The sequence below is a fragment of the Mustela erminea genome, chromosome 11, assembly GCF_009829155.1.
Source record: "Mustela erminea isolate mMusErm1 chromosome 11, mMusErm1.Pri, whole genome shotgun sequence".
In the NCBI taxonomy this organism is placed as follows: domain Eukaryota; kingdom Metazoa; phylum Chordata; class Mammalia; order Carnivora; family Mustelidae; genus Mustela; species Mustela erminea.
The window spans coordinates 105588692-105602201 of record NC_045624.1 but is presented as its reverse complement, the minus strand read 5'-3'; the positions used below and the strand labels follow the sequence as shown (position 1 = coordinate 105602201).

The 13510-nt window shown below is 38.9% G+C and overlaps 1 protein-coding gene across 1 annotated transcript in view; it reads left to right on the top strand.

Moving 5' to 3' along the window:
* The window catches only part of RALA (RAS like proto-oncogene A), a 75227-nt gene that overhangs the window by 20118 nt on the left and 41599 nt on the right, over positions 1 to 13510 (top strand). The gene's annotated exons all lie outside the window — the stretch shown is intronic.

The following is a 13510-nucleotide window of genomic DNA, read 5'->3' as shown; positions in this document are numbered from 1 at the left end:
TTTCCTTTTTTGTGTATATTTGTAATAAATGTCTTCAAAATCCAGTGTATCTGTAGATTTACACAGGTTAGAAATTAATTTTCAAGTTGCTGTTTGGGTGAGATTATCTTTTAAAATGGGTACATTTACATTCATAACAGTAAAAATTTGCCAGCTCTTGGTGTATCCATTCACTAATATCACAGGTCTTAATTACTGTAGTTTTATAAAAAGTCTTTTTGGTCACTAGAGTGGGAGTCAGCAAAAATAGGGCCAAAATATCCAGTGTACACTTTGTAGGCCATATGGTCTCTGTTAAAACCACTCACCTCAGCTGCTGTAATAAAAAGCAGCCATGGTCGACACATAAACAGATGGGAGTGGCATAAGTGCAGACAGAAGAAACAGCATCATCACTTTTGTGGTGTTCCTGTGGAACACGCATAACCGGAATCTAATCATCAGACAAAACTCAATTAAGAGACAATCTATAAAATAATTGGTTAGTAATCTTCAAAAATTGTTGAGTTCACGAAAGTCAAAGTATGAAGAATTGTTCCAGACCGAAGGAGGCCAAAGAGATGGAATAACTCAACGCAACATCAGATTCTAAGCCAGTGCAGAACCTTGGATAGGGTCTGAGGATTCTGTGATAGGACTTTGTTGACATTCATAACCCAGGGGTGATGACTGTGTTTTGGTTTGTAGGAGATTGTCCTTGTTTGTTGGAAATAAACTCAGAAGTGTTCGGGTGAGATGAAGCATCATATCAGCAACTTATTCTTCTTTTTTTTTTCCCCCTTGAGAGAGAGCAAGGGAGGGGCAGAGGGAGAAGAAGAGAGAAGGAGCATTAAGCAGGTTCAGTGCCCAGCACAGAGCCAGACGTACACCTCAGTCTCACAACCCTGAGATCATGCATAACCTAAGCTGAAATCAGGAGTTGGACCCTTACTCAACTGAGCCACCAGGCATCCTAGCAACTTACTCTTAAATGGCTCAGAGACAAACTTTCTGTATTGTACTTGTAACTTTTCTGTAAATTTGAGATTGTTCCAACATTTAATAAATACATATCATTAAAAGTAAGTAAAATAAGTTTATTATAGAAAAAAACCCAAGCAACCTAATTTGCCAACCACTGGGTACTTTGATGACTGTTCTTCAAAATTGGTCTTGGATATTATTGGTGTAACTGTTTCTATACAAAAAAAATTTTTTTTTAAGATTTTATTTCTTTATTGGAGAGAGAGAAGGCATGAGTTGGGGGGCGAGGATTAGAATCATTGCTGAGCATAGAGCCTGACTCGGGACTCAATTCCGGGACCACAGTACCATGATCTGAGCTGAAGGCGGATTATTCAACCAACTTAACTACCGCAGTGCCCCATGTTCGCATACAAATTTTAAAACCAACTGCCAGGTTCCACCAAAAAGCCTGCTGGGATTTTGATTGGGATTGCATTAAATCTATAAATAAATTTGAGGAAAATCGACATTTTTTTACAGTAATGAGTCTTCCAGTCCATAAACATAGACTAAAGCATTACTTAGGTCTTCTTTAAATTTTCTCATCAGTGTTTTATAATTGTCTGTTTGAAGTTCTCCGTGGTCGCCATCCTCCAAATTGCCCCCAAAGATTGTTGGCTCTTCGTTACCTTTCACATTGACCAAATGACATTGTGTGACTTCGAAGTCATAAAAGACATTTTGGCTTCTGCCTTGCTGTTTTGGATCACTCATCTGGAGAAAGCAACTGTCATGTTAAGAGAACATTTAACAGCCCAGTGGAGAGGCCCACATGGTGAAGAGCTCAGAGGCTTTCTGTTGCAACAGTGATGTGAGTGAGCCATCTTGGAGGCAGATTCTCCAGTGTTTAAGCCTCTAGATGACTGCAGTTTGACAGCATCTAACTGAAGCCTTATGAGAGTCTTTGAGGAAGAAGGACCTGGCTAGGCTGCTTGAACCATGGGATAATAAATGTTATTTTAAGTCACTAAGTTTTAGGGTAATTTGTTGTGCACTGAAAGATAATAGTCTTAATACATACTTCTAAGTTTTCATCCTCAAATTCTATGTAATTACTAGTTTTGTTTCCCTTTTTTGTGGTAAAATACATATGCCCTTTACCATCTTAACCATTTTAAGTGTACGATTTTGCAGTATTAAATACATTCACATCCACGATGTTCAGCAACCATCACTGCTGTCATCCATCCCCATAACTCTTTTCATCTTCTAAAAATGAAACTCTATACTCAGTAAATAATAACTTCACATTCTCCCTTCCTCTAAGTCCCTGAACCACCACTATTCTTGCTGCCCTTATGATGTTGATTGCTTGAAGTACTTCATATATGCGGAATCTTACAGTATTTGCCTTTCTGTGTTAGCTTACTTTGCTTTAGCATAATGTCCTCAAGGTTCATCCATGTTGTAGAATGTATCAGAACTTACTTGATTTTTAAGGCCGAATAATATTTCAGTACGTGTGTGTGTGTGTGTGTGTGTGTGTGTGTACTCATCTACCCATAGACACTTGGGTTGCTATTGTGAATAATGCTGCTCTGAACATGGGTATACAAATATTTCTGCAAGACCCTGCTTTCAATTCTTTTGGATACAAAGCAAGACATGGAATTGCTGGATCCTGTGTAAGTGTGTTTTTTATTTTTGGAAGTGGGGGGGACTGCCATACTGTTTTCTACAGCAGCTGCTCCATTTTACATTCCCACCACAGTGCACAGGGGTTCTGATTTCTCCACGTCTTTGCCAGCACTTGTTTCTGGTTTATTTGTTTTGTTTTGTTTTGTTTTTTTAGTGGTCATCCTAATGCATCTGAGTTGGTATCTTATTGTAATTTTAATTTGCATTTCTCTAACTATTAACGATGTTGAGCAGCCTTTCCTGTGCTTGTCGGCCATTCATTTATCTTCTGTGAAGAAGTGTCTGTTCAAGTCCTTTGCCTGTTTTTAAACTAGGTTGCTTGGTGCTTTTGTTGTGGATATCAATCCCTTGTCAGATCTATGGTTTGCAGATATTTTCTCCTGTTCTGTGGTTGCCTTCTTACTCTGTTGATAACATCTTTTGATGCACAAAATCTTGTAATTTTTGTGAAGTCCAGTTTGTCTATACTTTCTTCTGTTACCTATGCCTTTGGTGTCATAGTCAAGAGACCATTGCCAAATTGAGTATCATAAAGCTTTTGTCCTTTTTTCCTTCCAAGAGTTGTATTGTTTTAGGTCTTACATTTAGGTCCTTTATCCTGTAATTACTTTTTAAATATTGAAATATAATGTTAAGTTAGGACCACATTTTCAGCAATTTTGCTAAATTCACTTGTTAATATTGATAATTTGATTCTTTTGGAATGTTGCCTGTAAATTCAATTTTGCTTCTTCCTGTTCAGTCTTCTGCCTTTTATTTCTGGTCTTGCACTGACTAGAATTTGTGAGACTTTACTGACTAGCAGTGATGGTAATAAGCAGTCTTGTCTTATGCTTCATCTCATGGGGAAAACATTTTGCTCTTTTACCTGTGAAGTTTTTATAAATATTATTTATCAGTATTAAGAGGCTTCTTTCTGTTTCTGGTTTGCTAATAAGGCTTTTCTTATGAATGAATGTTGAATTTTGTCAGATGCAATTTTTTGCATTGGTTGAGATAATAATCTGATTTTCTCCCCTTTTGTGAGTTACACATCAGTTTGTGAATAGAAGTTTATATTCCTCGAATAAATCCAGTTGGATCATGATGTTGGGTTTTTGGTTTTGTTTGGTTTTGTTTTTGATGTATTGTTGGTTTTGGTCAGCTGTTATCTTTAATGTCTTTACATCTTTGTTCTTTGAGAGATTGACCTGTAATCAACTTCTTTTCCTTTTCAGTTTTTCATATCAAGATTAGGTTGGTTTTACAACATGAGTGTGGATACAGCCCCTCTTCTCTTCTGTATTTTAAGGGTCTTATTTTTATAAAATGAACCATATTAATGGCATAACATTTTGTGAACTTCCAGTTTCAGTTTTGTTACACTAGCTATGAATTATGCAGAGAATAAATTTCAGACGTGGTGCTACCTCTGTGCTTATCCAAAATCCTCTTATTCATCCAAATAGCTCCATCAGGGATACATTTACATAGTTTTTCCATGTAGCACATTGTTTTTATGAAAGAAGTAATTTACTTTTGGAGATCTCTTCTCTGCTACCTCTTGCTTTTTTAGCAATTAAAAAACAGCTCTTGTGTGTTACGTTATTCTAGAATCTAGAAAATACGTTAAACACTTGCACTTTAAATCTGCCTGTCCAAGAATCTTGTTCTTGTTAACCTAAAACCTATATGATTTCCAGCAGTGTTTTGTTGTAGTGAAATTCAGTTGAATTTTGCCTTTTGTTTTCTGTGTGTGTTTAGACATGTTTATAGTGGCAGGAAGAACAAGTTTTAATAGAATATAATGTGGATTTCGCTATTAAGTAAGAAGGCTTATTGCATGCTTATGAACCTTTATCGTTAATTTCAGAGTAATTACAAGTAATAAAAGTTTTGACTCAGTATTGCATTACTTTAAAGATGACCAAAAAACATGGAGATTTTCTTGTTCTAACGCTTAGTTTTCAAATACCTTAGTAGTTCTGGTACTTTCATACTACCATTCTATAATCTTATCAAAAACAGATGTGTTCTAGGATTTGGAATCCTTAGAATTTAAGAAAGATAATTTTATGCATATACTAAATATTTCCTAATTTGGGGCAGTTCCCATTTATCAGATAGTATTTATACATCAAAATGTATGACTCTTCACACCAAATAAATCAGTAGTACAAACAACCTCTTGTCTGTTCAGTTCAGGTTTGCCTCACATCAGTTTGCACCATACCCACCTGAAAAAAACTTCATCATTCAGACCTTTTTGTATTTTGTTACTGTGGCTGACTCCTGGTTAACAATGAGGAACAGAAATGAGGGTTATTGTTGATAGGTTGTTGGAGACAGTTCATCTCAGTGTTCCCCTTTGTAAACAAACTTCCCTTATACACGCAGAGTGTGCTACTGCCCGGGATAAAGACTACAGTTCCCCATCTCCCTTAAAATTAACCAAGGCCAGCTGACTCATTTCTGGCCAGTGAGATCAAGCAGAAGTGATTTGTGAAACTCCCTGAAGGGCTTTCAAAGTTGAGAGGGTTGTATGCCTTCAACTTACTTAAAATGACGGAATCCTCTGCGCCTTGGGGACAGCTGCCCCCTAAAAAACCAGAATCATGCTGGTGGCTAGATAACTATGGAGCCACGTTGTCAGCCCTGGATTACCTGTCTCTGTATGCTTACATCATCAAGGAAATTAATTTCTCTTTTTAACTGTTATTTGGGGTTTTCTGTCATTAGCAGCCCAATCTAAACCTAACACAGAATTAGATATATAAATCCCTATTACCATTTCCGTCTTTCATTTCAGTTTGGCCTACTTCTCAGATCTGATTTACTTTGTCATTGTTTTCTTCAATGAAACTGAAGAGCTTATACTAGAAGTGAAAATGAGTTGACATTCTGCCATTGTCTTGTTGCTCACCTGTGCTTCTGTGAATCTTTTTAATTCATGGTTTCTTTACAGGAAGTTTATTAAATTATCTATCTTGTAAAGATGTTTTAGGTAAAACTTAGATCATATTTTTTAATGTCTATCTACCTTGGTCATGTAGACTAAAATACCCCGCACCCCCCCCCCCCAATATCCTGACAGTGATCAGCTGGGAGAGCACCACTCTTCACGTCTCTCAGATTGCTCGCTCTTCCTTTAGGTCCGACCCCTCAAATTTCACATGGACCTTCTCCATTTGACAGAGACCCAGTGAGGATGCCAGTGTAAGTCAGCATGTTGGCTGTTGGTGAAGTTCTCATTTTTTAAGATGATAAACACATAAAAATAACAAGTTGTAATATTTTCCCATATTCCCGTGGCTGGTTTTCTATTCATCCTGGTGTGCATATAAGCCTACTCTCAGGGTCAGTCTCTAGAGAAGGCACTGGAAGGGGTCAGGCAGGTCTAATAAGATTCTTAGAAGAGCCCAGGCTGATAGGATAGGTTCCTAAAAAGGATAAGGGAGATTAAGAAAAGCAGCCCGATTTGAAATACTGAGGAGATAGAACATGTAGGGCTTGAGTGATTAATGACACATGAAAAGTTGAGGAGAGGCATGAAGAATAACTGAAGTTTCTGGTATGAGTCCCTGCGCCTGAATGGATCATCATTTGAGTTTCAGTTGTCTGTGAATATCCGAATACGTATGAGTGGTAGCACTTGGAAACATGGACTCTGTTCACATCACCACTCGGCGCGTTAATATGAAAAATTTCATAAACCTGTATTTGAATAAATGGCTCAGCCATTTATTAGCTGTGTAGCCTTGGATATGTTACGTAACTTTGGGGGCTATTACGTAACTTACATGGTCTATTACAGAAATCTAAGCAAAGAAAATACTTGGGGTGCCTGGGTGGCTGAGTCAGTTCAGCATCCGACTTTAGCTCAGGTTATGATCTTAGGATTCCAGGATCCAGCCCCTCGTCAAGCTCCCCGCGGAATCTGCTTGCCCCTCCCCCATTCATACTGCCCCTCTGTCTCTCAGATAAACAAAACCTTTAAAAATAATAAATAAACCAAGAAAATTCCTATCTACTTTCCAGCATTATTATTGTATCTAACATAAAGCCTTGGACATTTAAAGCCCTTAAGTAAGTGTTTTACCTCCCGTCACCAACTTATCAGCTGCTCTGCCACTTCTTCTATGTAGCGTGACATTTTTTCCAGGAAGTTAGATTTACACTTCCCTATGAGCACACCTTTACAGAGACTGCGGTCAGATGCCCGTGGGCTTGAAGAGTATCTGTAACTGCTTAAGTCTCTGAAGTCGTATGCACAGTTTTGGATGTTTGTCACTTTTAAAAGGATCCAGGGTTCCTAGTCCAGTTTTTATCTTACAGATCTGAAAACCATGGTCATTAAAGAAAAGCTAAAGACTTCAGAGGCTGGTAGGTGGCAGAACCTAGACCACTGACTGATATTCTAGTCTTTTTTTATACTCTGTGTTACCAGGGGCTTTGATTATATTTAAGGAACACTATGAAAGTAGGAAATGAGAAAAAAAGTTAACATACCCATCTGTTTTACCAGTAAGTTTTCCATCAACTAGAAAATATTTTTTGTTATTTTTCACAGTTAACTCATTCATTCAGCAAATACTACATAAGGATCCACTGTGTATTATGCACTATATAAAGTAATGGCGATGTAACAAACAGTAAACAAAGAAAAATTCCCTGCCCCCATAAATCTCATATTCTGCTGAGGGGAGTCCTAAATGATGTGAGAGAGTGAGCCATGTGTTTATCTTCTAGTAGAAGGAATGGCAAGATAACTTAGGACCTTACATTTCCTTGTAAGACTGTATTATTCAGAGTAACATGGAAATTCTTCACAGGAGTAGATCTATTTTGAGGGTAGAGCTTACAGATTTGCAGCACATCATCAGATGTGGGCTGTGAAAAAGGAGGCAAAAATGACTCAAGGGTTTCGGCCTGAGCAACTCAAAGAATGGGGTTGCCGTTTACTAAGAAAAGAGGAAAACTGAGAGAGAGAGAGGTTGAGGTAGGTGATACTAGGAGGTTAGTTGTGGACAGTTTGGAGTTTGGAACCCAACCAGCTGAAGATGTCGAGTAGGCAGCCGCATATAAGTCTGGCCTTCAGGGGAGAGATGAAATCTGGAGGTATAAATTTGGGTGCTATCTCATATAGAAATATACTGAGTGAGGTTATGAAGGAATGAGTATAGACAGAAAACAGAGGTTCAAGTTGAACCCTGAGATCCACCACACTTAGAACAAAGTGGATCAAAAGGGAGCAGCCATAGAAATTTGAGGAAAACCAAGTGGTTATGGTATCCAGGAAATAAAGCAAGGTATTTTTTAAAAAGATTTTATTTATTTATTTGACAGAGAGACGATGAGAGAGGGAACACAAGCAGAGTGGGAGGACGGCAGGCTTCGCGCCAAGCAGGGACCCCGATGTGGGGCTCGATCCCAGGATCCTGGGATCAGGACCTGAGCCAAAGGCAGACACTTCACGAAAAAGGGGTTGATCATCTGAGTCAGCTGATACTGCTAAGTGAAGTATAATGAAGGTTGAGAATTGATGATCATTGATGATCTTAACAAAAAGCCTATTAAGAGTAGGCTTGGGGAGGAACATAAAGACAGTGAATTAGAGAAATGGAAGCTGGGTTGAGAGAGTTCATTTGGGGTTTTTTGTTTTGTTTTGTTTTGAATTTTGTTTTTTAAGAAAGAAATAACATGTGTACTTTCAGTAGAGTAGGACAAATTGATGCATTGGTTTTCTGGGCTTTCTGGAGCAGTATTTGGAGTCGGCTAGAGGGAATGGGATCTACTGCATGAGTTGGAAGCATTGATCTTACCAGTTTTCGTTTATAGCAGGTTGGCAAGCCACAGTTCTGGAGCTAAAATCAGCCTACCAACTGTTACTGAAATAAAGTTTTATTGGGATGCATCTGTACCCATTTATTTAGCTGTTGTCTATTGCTGCTTTCAAGTTGTAGTGATAGTTCCTACAGAGAAACCCAAGATTTTTCTGTCTGGCTCTTTGCAGAACGGGTTTGTCGACCCTAGATTTACAGTAACTGAAAGAGGAGATGAAATATGAGTGGGAGAGGAGAAGTAGAAGGCAATTCTAAGGAACTGAACATTTTGAAAGGGGTACTCAAATGTCATTTCTGGTTTAGGTCAGATCGGAAGGAAATCAGAACCTTGAATTTAGAGCAAAATGAGTTATAGCCCTAGGGGCTTTTTCAAACTAAGTTGGATTCTTAGAAGGACCGAAGTCTCCAAAGGTATAAGCTAACCATATAGTCAGCTATTGCTGTGTTACAAATGACCCCAATCTTGGCGGCTTTAAACAACCAACATTTATTATCTTACAGTTTCTGGGGGTGAGGCATCAGAAGCAGCTTAGTGGTATGGTTCTGACTTAGTCTCTCATGAAGCTGCAATCAGGGTGTCAGCCAGAACTCCCGTCATCTGCAGCTCGGCTCGGTCTCCAGGTCTAGTTTTCTGTCTTGCTCACATGGTGCTGGCTTCAGTGTCTTGCCACAGGGGCTTCTCCGTGGGACGACTCACAACATGGTTTTCCCCAAAGAGAGTGGTGAGAGAGAGTGCCCAGGATAGAAGCCTTAGTCTTTTATAACCTAGTCCCGGAAGTGACCTCCCTTCACTTCTGCTGTACTGTAATGGTCACACAGATCAGTCCTGGTACGTACGGGAGGACACTGCAGACAGGTGTGAATCCCAGGAGGTGGGGGTTGTCCGAGCCATCTTGGAGGCTGACTACACAGACTCACTTGAACGTCTGCAGAATTACGTTGTAGACCTCCAGCTTTGCCAGGTGGTGACCAGTGTTTTCCTAACTGCCCAGAGCAGCTGTTATTGACAGTTCGATTATATTAAAGTCCAGTCACAAACACTGTTTAAATATTTTTTCTTTTTTCCTAAGCTTTTTTCTTTTACAGAAGCAACATCCATGATAGAACACTGGAATTCAGAGAAGTAAAAGGCTCTGGAAATTAAACATTTTTATTGTGCCTCTGTTTTGATTGCTCTTCCTACTCTTAGTTATTTTGCTATCTGATGTTTTTCCTCTTCATACTAATATGTAATCTGTTTTCCTAGTTCACATTATTTGTGAGCTGCGTTCATGCATTTTGTGAATATTTTTCAGTGTCCTTCAGTACTCAGTTTCATTTTTTTTTAAAGATTTTATTTATTTATTTGACAGGGAGAGAGAGAGAGAGATCACAAGTAGGCAGAGCAGCAGGCAGAGAGAGAGGGAAGCAGGCTCCCCGCGAAGCAGAGAGCCCCATGTGAGACTCGATCCCAGGACCGTGAGATCATGACCTGAGCCAAAGGCAGAGGTTTAACCCACTGAGCCACCCAGGTGCTCCCTCAGTTTCGTTTTTAATGACTGCTCTATAATCCCATTATATGACTATCCATAATTTAATTCTTCATTTTTTATTATGAATAGTGTTACAGTAAATATCCTTGTTGTTAATTCTCTTTGAACAGCCATGTTATGATAGCCTTTTTTTTCAATTATCAGTTCTTACTAATAATTCATACACAAATTCAACAAAAGCAATAACTGTAGGTATTAATTTTGTAACATTTATATTAGTTTTTAAATAGGACCATGGTGAGACTTCTGTGTTGAGGATCCATGGATGTTCTCAGACGTGACTGGGATATTCATGTCCTCAGTTAATTTGCAAAAATAGGTCAGTAACTATAAACTTAACCTTATATAAACCTCTTGGTTTGGATATAAGAACATAGCACATATCTAATGTCCCCCAAACTCCTAAATCTTATAATATATATATAAGGTAAAAAGCAAAAAATTTGTTTGTGGAGATTTGCCACTTGCTATGGTGATCTTAGTAAATGACCTCATTATTAGAAGATTGAATTGCTTTATAGTCAGATGTTATATAACGTTGACATGGTTATATTAATTTCATTAAGAAAATTGCATTAAGTATCTGCTGAGCTTAAAATTATCTCTTACCATTCCATTTAATTTTTTTCTGAGGCTTTTAAAAGTACATTAGTCTTGGAAAAGCTAACTTAGCTTGTGAGACCAGTATTTAATTTGTCCATAATGCATAATACATTGTAAATCCAAGTAATACAACATCACATTATCAGATGTGGGAGCAGTCTGACTCTCTGCTGGCTCTCCTTCGTCTGCCCATCCCTTTTTTCTTTTATTTTTTTTAGTGAGAAAGAGAGAGAGAGCATGAGCAGGGCAGGGAAGGAGGGACAGAGAGAGAGGGAGAAGCAAGGATCCCAATGCGGGACTCCATCCCAGGATCCTTGGAACATGACCTGAGCAGAAGGCAGATGCTTAACGACTAAGGCACCCAGGCGCCCCTCAATAAGCAATTCTTAACTAGAGTTCCTATTCTTGTTGGAGGATGTCTCAAGATTTTACCAATACTGATTATCTGTCCCTCAGTCATTTTCTAGAGTTTGATTTCTTTTTCAACATATTTGTAGGTATTAATATTTGCTAGATACTGTGCTCTATGTGGGGATTTCAGAACTGGAAAAAAGCTCTTTGCTGTTGAAAAGCCCCCAGTAATTAATGCAGTGTGAAGCACTGGTAGAAGTTAGGTCCACAGTGCTTTGAAATTACTGAGGAAGCAGCCACTCAGGCCCCAGAGAGTAGTCAGAGGGCTGGACATGCTTCACAAAAGAGGTTCTGTTTAAACAGCTTTCTTAACCCTTATGTACACATTTCTCATCACCCTGTTTGGCTGTTGTTTTCATTGAAAATGTTTTGATCAAGTTGCATGGATCAAGAACTGTTTTCCTCATTGATTTAATATGGTATCAATGTGCATTAAATTAGTCATCTTAGAAATAGCTAAAATATATTTACAGAGTAAGAGGCAATTTAAATTTAATTATCTGAGTCCCTACCACCCTCTTTCCTACTGTTTGAATCCTTTGTTGGAAGCTTATATACAGTTCATTCATTTTTTTACCATAGTAAGTAATCAGAAAGAATCTGCAAGTGAGCCAAAATTTGCCTTTTTCTTTTCCTCAGTATTTTTATTTTTTAAGATTTTTTTTTTTTAATCTATTAGAGAGAGAGCGCACAGGCAAGGGGAAGGACAGAGAGAAGGGGAGAAGCAGACTCCCTGCTGAGCAGGGAGCCGGATATAGGCCCCCGAGATCATGATCTGAGCCAAAGGCAGCCTCCTCATCAACTGAGCCCCTTTTCCTCAGTGATTTTAGTTTTAAATTCTAAATATTTTTCCCCAGTCTGTAGTTTATCCCTTTTTATTTTTTTTTAAAGGTACTATCTTAAAGTAATCTTTACACTCAACACGAGGCTTGAGCTTAAAACCCTGAGATCAAGAGTCACATGCTCTACCAACCGAACTAGCCTGACGCCCCTTATTTTCTTTTTGAAAGGGAAAAAAATTTTTTTTAGTTATGAACTCAATCCATTTGATAGTATCTCAAAAGTTGCAGTGCTTTTCAGTACATTTATCAATAGTAGAAGTTAGAAATTAGCTTTAAAAAACCTCAGCAAGTGGCAGACAAATCTTGGAAGTCACATAGAGAATGCATCCCAGAAAAGAGGAGGGGCAGATCAGACCCCACCTGCTTTTATGAGGTTCATCAAACACTAGACCTACTCAACGGTGAACAGAAAAGTCAACTCTCAAAAAAGAGTATATTACTACATAAGGCTTTTTTACTACATGCCTTCCTAAGAGCATGTCACGGGGGCATAGGGGGTAGTGCAGAGTAGGGGACAACAACATGTTTTTTAAACTAGATCTAGGAAGTGGAATCAGTTTGTCCTCTACACCTTAAGGGCCATCCACTGGTTAATGGCTTTTTTTTTTTTAAAGACTAAATAAAAACAAACCAAGCACACACCCTGAAAATGGAACAGAAACAGATCCCACTAAGATATCCCTGATTACTCTCCCAAGTGGAACCAGGGAGCAGCCTCCACAGTCCAGATTAGTCTGTTACAGAGTCAGCTCAAGCATGCCTGGCTTTTAAACAACAACAAAAGCATTACTTTTTTTGGAAACTACAGATCAAAAACCAGTACTGACCACTTTTCTGACAACATAAAACTCCTCAGAATTAACTAGTATTGGGGGAGGTGGGGTGGGGTCATACCAATGGGCCTTGTCTCACGCAAGTGCACGTGGGAAGGTGCAGGGCATTTGTCATTATTGGGAAGACAAATTTTTACTTTTCGTCTTTGGCTTGAGTAAAACATTGCATTTAGTATGATGCTGACGCCAGCTGTGCAGAAAGGGCTCTGGAGAGACATTCACAGCAGCGCACATCTGCAGCTCTTCTTCGGCCTTTCTGTGGTGAGTCCAAAGCCCTCCACGCCCTTGATAGCGTTCAAGCAGTCTCTAGTTAGGCTTCTTCTGTTTGTTCTTAAAGCTTCTCAGTAGGAGAGGGATCATCTCCGAGATCAGTTTGGGTCCCAGCAAGCAAGAAAGGAGCCTTTGCACAGTGGTGAATTATCGCAGGCACTCACTTTTCTCTCACAGTTTGAATGAGGACAGAGAAAACAGTGAAACACACAGAGTTCAAGAGTATGTGGCTCTCCAACCGATCATAACCATGACTGCATGGTTGTCAAAAACAGTTGGTCCATATTCAGATGGAAATGTAGGCAATCAGGAGACACCTTTTAGCAGCGGCCTGGTTGCCCACAGCAGTGCCCTTGTTTACATCTGCAGTGCTCAGACAGTTTTGTATCTTTTTTGAGTATGTCAGATTTCGTCTTGACCTCTGCTTCTCCACTGGAGCCTTTCTGTCCTTTATTTTCTTCTACCTGCATCATTTTTTTTTTTTCATTTTTTAAAGTAAGTTCCACACCCGGTATGTAGCTTGAATTCGTGACCCTAATAACATCAAGCGTCTC